Below are 5,816 nucleotides of genomic sequence, written 5' to 3' on the forward strand. Positions count from 1 at the left end.
AATCCTAAAAAAATTGGGCTTTTTCTTCTCTTTTTCTGGAGAGCTGGTTATACGAGGTCAGACAATGAAGTTTGCAAACTCATCCTAGAAAAAGTGCTACATACCTCATTGCTGAATAGCACTCTCCTTGGGAAGCTATGCATGAATGCCAGCACTAGTCCACCCTTCAAAGCAATGTTGGAACTCTTTTTCTGGAATGGCTGTCAGAACTGTCATCATATTATTCTTGATATCCTGAATGTCATCAAAATGTCTTCCTTTCAATATTTTCTTTATCTTCAGTTAAAGAAAGAAGTCATTGGGGGCCAGATCAGGTGAGTAGGGAGGGTGTTCCAACACAGTTATTTGTTTACTGGCTAAAAACTCTCTCACTGACAGTGCTGTGTGAGCTGGTGCATTGTCGTGATGCAAGAGCTCCTTCAGGACTATTTTTGCACACACCTTTCTCATGCCAAGATTTTCAATTAAGATTTTCCTAACTGTTTCTCTATCGATGTTTACTTAGTTTACTATGCTTCTCACCGTCAGCAGATGATTTTGAAACACAATTCGACAAATTTTTGGGTGCAATGTTTTCATCAATTCTGCTCGTTACTGGCTGCCCTGACCTCTTTTCATCCGTGACACGTTGTCTTCCTTCAGAAAAACATTTAATCCATTTGTACACTGCCGTTTTCTTTATGGCATTATTCCCATAAACTTGGACAAATATGTCCCTGATTTCACTTCCACTCTTACCAAGTTTAACAAGAAATTTAATGTTTGTTCCTTGCTCTAATTCAATCTCAGACATTCTTGCAACAGCACACGAAAACATGCAATAATAATAAAGAACGCCATTCAGTAAGACACTACCACAGGTCAACATGAACACAGCTGTGAGATTTTGATATACCAAGGTTATGAAACCTTACCAAGCTGTTTGTACAGTGCTGCCAACGTAAGTGCATGGTGGCAAGTTCATGAACTTAATTGTCATACCTTGTACTACATTATTGCCTCATCTCGGATCCAGCCTGAAAATTATAAGCAGTGCCTTTTATCATTTTATAACTCTCAAAATTTATTTCTCTATGATTTTATAAGGTACTCTACTCTCCTACATACTTTCCTCCTGGGCATCTGCTCATTAGTTTCGATTAGTACCCAGAACCTAACACAAAATTCTAAATGCCCAATGGAGGAATTCCTACCAATGATTAGGAGATTATTTTTTCTTGGCCTAAGGAACATAATTTTTGTTGTTTTTAGACAGCATTCAGAATTATTTATAAAAATAAAAAAAAGGCCAAAAATAGAAGTCCCATCTATAACACAGGATTTTTGTGGGACTCCAGTAATAGAGGAAAAAAAAAAAGCATCATAGGGGTATGCAGCAGCAGTTGCAGTGGTGGAGGTAGTGACAGCGGGGCGGAGTCCCCTGTGCCCCGAGGCCTGCTGACCCCGAGCCAACAGGGCAAAGAAATAAATCCACAAGATGAAACCTTAGACTCCTGCCTCCTGCAAGAAGCAATGGATCAGCAATAACATAAAATGGCACACCCTGGCCTCCTGCTTTGTCGGCTCTCAGCAGCTGTTCTCTCTCTGCCCGGTGGAAATTCTGCATTCCTGTCCCACCACCACCTGAAAGTCAGGTTTGAGGGACCACGGAAGTATCTGCACAACATTATCCTTGTGCAGATGGAAGCCCAGGATGCCGAGCTTGGTTCCACGCAGGTGATGAATAAGTTCCAGAGGACCGTGCAGCAGGGCGGGGCGCGCTTGATAGACGCCTTGGTGACCACGCCCACGTGCTGCCCCTCGTGCTCCTCCTTCCTCTCCCGGAAGTGAGTCCACAACCACAACAGCTACACCGACAACGAGGGTTGCTCCTTGCTCCCTGGCAGGCGCAGCACCAGAGCTGCACCATTGCCATGTGCCTCGGCAGGACGGGCTACCTATCAGACAGCTTTCTCTGGGAAGTACCTGAAGGAATACAAGGGTTCCAATGTGCCACCAGGATGCAAGCAGTGGGTCGGCCTCCTTAAATCTCCTGCTTTTATAACTAGCGTTTGTCAGGACAGGGTGAAGAAGAAGCATGGCTTTGCCTACTCCAAGGTTTACTCGGCGGACGTCATCATCAACGACAGCGTGAGCTTCTTCCATGAAGATGTACCCACACAGGCCCGCCCTAATGGTCATCAGCCACGCAGCCCCCCACGGCCCTGAGGACTCGGCCCCCCAATTCTCACACCTCTTCCCCAACGCCTGCAGCACATGGCGCCGAGCTGCAGCTAAGCGCCCAACCCTCACAAGCACTAGATCATGTGCTACACAGGACCCAGGAAGCCCATGCACACGGAATTCATCGACATGCTGCAGTGAAAGCAGACAGACCCTCATGATGATGGCGACTCCAGAGAGACGATTTACAACATGCTGGTGGAGACCAGCGAGCTGGACAACACCTACATCGTGTACACCTCTGACCACCGCTACCGCGTCGGCCAATTACACCTGTCAAGGGGAAGGAAGTCCATGCCCAACGAGTTCAACATTAGGGTCGCGGTCTCCGCGAGGGCCTCCAACGGGGAGGCAGGCTTGCTGAATCCCCACATCAGCCTCAGCATTGACCACTTTCCACCGCCCTGGACATCCCCTTGGGTATGGATGGGAAATCCATCCTCAAGCTGCTGGACACCGAGCAGCTGGTGAATCGGTTTCATTTGAAAAAGAAGATGAGGATCTGGCAGGCGTCCTTCCTGGTGGAGAGAGGCAAACTGCTCCACAAAAGGGACAGTGACAAGGTGGATGCCCAGGAGGAGAGCTGTCTGCGCAAGTACCAGAGTGTGAAAGAACTGCGCCAGCGTGCCGAGTATCGGACCACATGTGAGCAGCTGGGGCAGAAGTGGCAGTGTGTGGGGGACGCCACGGGCCGCTGAAGCTGCACAAGTGCAAGGTCTCCACAGGGCCTGGGGGGACGAGTCCTGTCCAACCTGGTGCCCAAGTACTGCGGACAGGACGGCGGGGCTTGTACCTGTGACCTCAGGGACTACAAACTACCCAGACACCGGAAAAAGTTCTTCAAGAAGAAGTACAAGTTCAACTATTGCTGTATGGCTCCATCCGCTCAGTGGCCATCGGGATGGAGAGCAAGGCACACCATACAGGTCTGGATGACACATTCTAGCTCTTCAACCTTATTAAGGTGCACTGGCCAGGGGCCCCTAAGGACCAAGATGACAAGGACAACAGAAACTTCAGTGGCGCTTGAGGCCTTCCAGACTACTCAGCCTACAACCCCATTAAAGTCACACATGGGTGCTTCATCTTAGAGAAAGACATGGTCCAGTGTGACTTGAACCTGTACAAGTCTCTGCAGGCCTGGAAAGACCACAAGCTGTACATTGACCGTGAGATCAAACCCTGCAGAACAAAGTTAAGAAGCTGAGGGAAGTCTGAGGTCACCTGAAGAAAAAGCAGCCAGAAGAATGTGATAGTCACATATCAGTTATCACACCCAGGACAAAAAGACCTCCTTAGGCACAAAGGCTCCAGTCTGCATCCTGTCAGGAAGAGGCTGCAAGAGAAAGACAAGGTGTGGCTGGTGGAGGAGCAGAAGTGCAAGAAAAAACTTTGCAAGCTGCTCAAGTGACTGCAGAACAGGGACATGTGCAGCATACCAGGCCTCACGTACTTTACCCACGACGACCAGCACTGGCAGACTGCACCTCTCTGGACTCTGGGGCCCTTCGGTGTTTGCGCCAGTGCCAACAGCAACACATACGAGTGCATGAGGATAATCAGGGAGACCCACAATTTCCTCTTCTGTGAATTTGTAAACGGCTTCCTCAAGTACTTTGATCTCAACACAGACCCCCACCAGTTGATGAATGCAGTGAATACGCTGGATAGAGATACCATCAATCAGCTACATGTACAGCTCAAGGAGCTGAGCAGTTGCAAGGGTTACAGGCAGTATAACCCCTGGACGGAAACATGGACTTGGGGCTTAAAGATGGAGGAAGCTATGAGCAATACAGGGGACAGCTGTGGGAAAGTGGGGAAGGTTAAGCAGCACGAGACGGACCTCCAAAAACAGAAGCATCATCTGACTGTACAGACAGTGAAAAGCCATATATGATTTCAAGCAGATCTATGCTGTTAGCCAGGAGACCTGAGAGACATAGAACTTGCTTTTATTCAACATGGCAAATTCTGGAAGAGAACCATCAGGAGGTGTGATACTTTGGGAAGTCCAGTTTTGTGCCTGCTTTTGCCTTGGATTATACCTCACCAGCTGCACAAAATGCATTTTTGTATCAAAAAGTCACCGCTAACCCTCTCTGAGAGGCTCACAAGGGAAAAAGAACAGAGATTTCTTGGAAATTTCCCCCGAGGGTAAAAAGTCACTGGAATTTTTTTTTAAATCATAAGGAAGGAACAACCCTGTTTTTGAATCCTCTTATCCTTTGGTTTCTCATGAAGAAGGAACTAAGAAGCAGGACAGAGGCAACTTGCAAATGCTGACAATGGTGCACAGTTTGACAGTGAGTCAATAGTACAAAAGAAATGGCACTTATCTAGCACCATAACCCTCATCGTCTCTGAAGAAACTAACTTCACTGTGTGACTATATGTGACTATTTACATGTAACCAGCATGCACACTTTCAGGGGAATCTGACTAATAAGAAAACCTAGTCTTCAAGAGTGGTGATGTCAGTAAATGCTTTGTGGTCAGTGTAAGATAAAAGTCCTTGTGGTTGTGGACACGTTTTTATTCCTGACCAGATACCATTTCTTCCACTACTCCTTTGTTATCTGGCCCAGAACTAATGTTTTTTAAAGGACTAAAGAGAAATGAAGTTGATGTATGTCCCAAGTTTTCATGAAATTGTATTTGTAAAGACAGTTTGTAGTCTTAAGTATAGTCATACAACGTTCAAAACCCCAGCCCATGAGCAGCCGTTGGTATGAGGTAACCTTGACATTTTGGAAAAGGCCATTGTTGGGCGGGGGAGAGGGGGAACTCACCATAAAATGACATGTGTTACATAATTATAAAGAATTATTAGACTTTATTAATAGCAACAGTGTGCAAGGCACAGAAAGTATTATTTTCACAATATGCTTCAATGATGAGAACCATGTCAAATATAATTTTCAGTCTTGGTGACTTATTTTAATAACAACATAGATAAATTAGGGTAAGTCCTCAGAAGGGTGCCCAGAATGGTAAGGAATACGATTTTGATTCTGTGCTTCTATCACAGGCTTAGTTTTCTAACTATATTTTTAAAAACTAATAGTAAAATGTGTTTGTAAACTTAGATTCAGTAAAATTATTATAGATTATCTCATAATTGGATAATACACACATTGATAACTGAGAGTGGGTTCTATAATAATCCAAGGTTCTACCAACTTAAAAAAATTAGATAAGTACAACATTTAAAAAATTATGTTAATTTCCATCTTCATATTCTTAAGATCATCCTTTGTATTTTCAGGGGAAAAAAAGCAAACTTCCAATATTTATAAATGTGGAAAGCCAAACATTTTCTAGCAGAATAAGAAACATCAAAACCTATTCTTTGAAATATCATATTTTTTTAATACAACCAAAAGTATATATGATAAAGCAATATCAAGAGAAAAGACTGTGTGATGTGAAACATGCTAGAGTCATATAGTATTACAGAAAGGTAGAGACATGGAACCGGGAACAGAAATGAAATAAAGAAGGCAAGGCAGAAGGGACTGGGAGTTGGGGGATGAGGCCATAAAGATAGATTGGGCAGAGAGTAGTGGGTATATCATATATGTTATTAAAGA

The 5,816-nt window shown here is 44.8% G+C and overlaps 1 pseudogene; it reads left to right on the top strand.

Moving 5' to 3' along the window:
• The first annotated feature begins 1,533 nt into the window (after nt 1-1,533).
• Nucleotides 1,534-4,053, top strand: LOC117037960 (extracellular sulfatase Sulf-2-like; annotated as a pseudogene).
• Nucleotides 4,054-5,816: the final 1,763 nt, after the last annotated feature.

This window comes from Rhinolophus ferrumequinum, chromosome 2 (genome assembly GCF_004115265.2).
Source record: "Rhinolophus ferrumequinum isolate MPI-CBG mRhiFer1 chromosome 2, mRhiFer1_v1.p, whole genome shotgun sequence".
NCBI classification, from domain to species: domain Eukaryota; kingdom Metazoa; phylum Chordata; class Mammalia; order Chiroptera; family Rhinolophidae; genus Rhinolophus; species Rhinolophus ferrumequinum.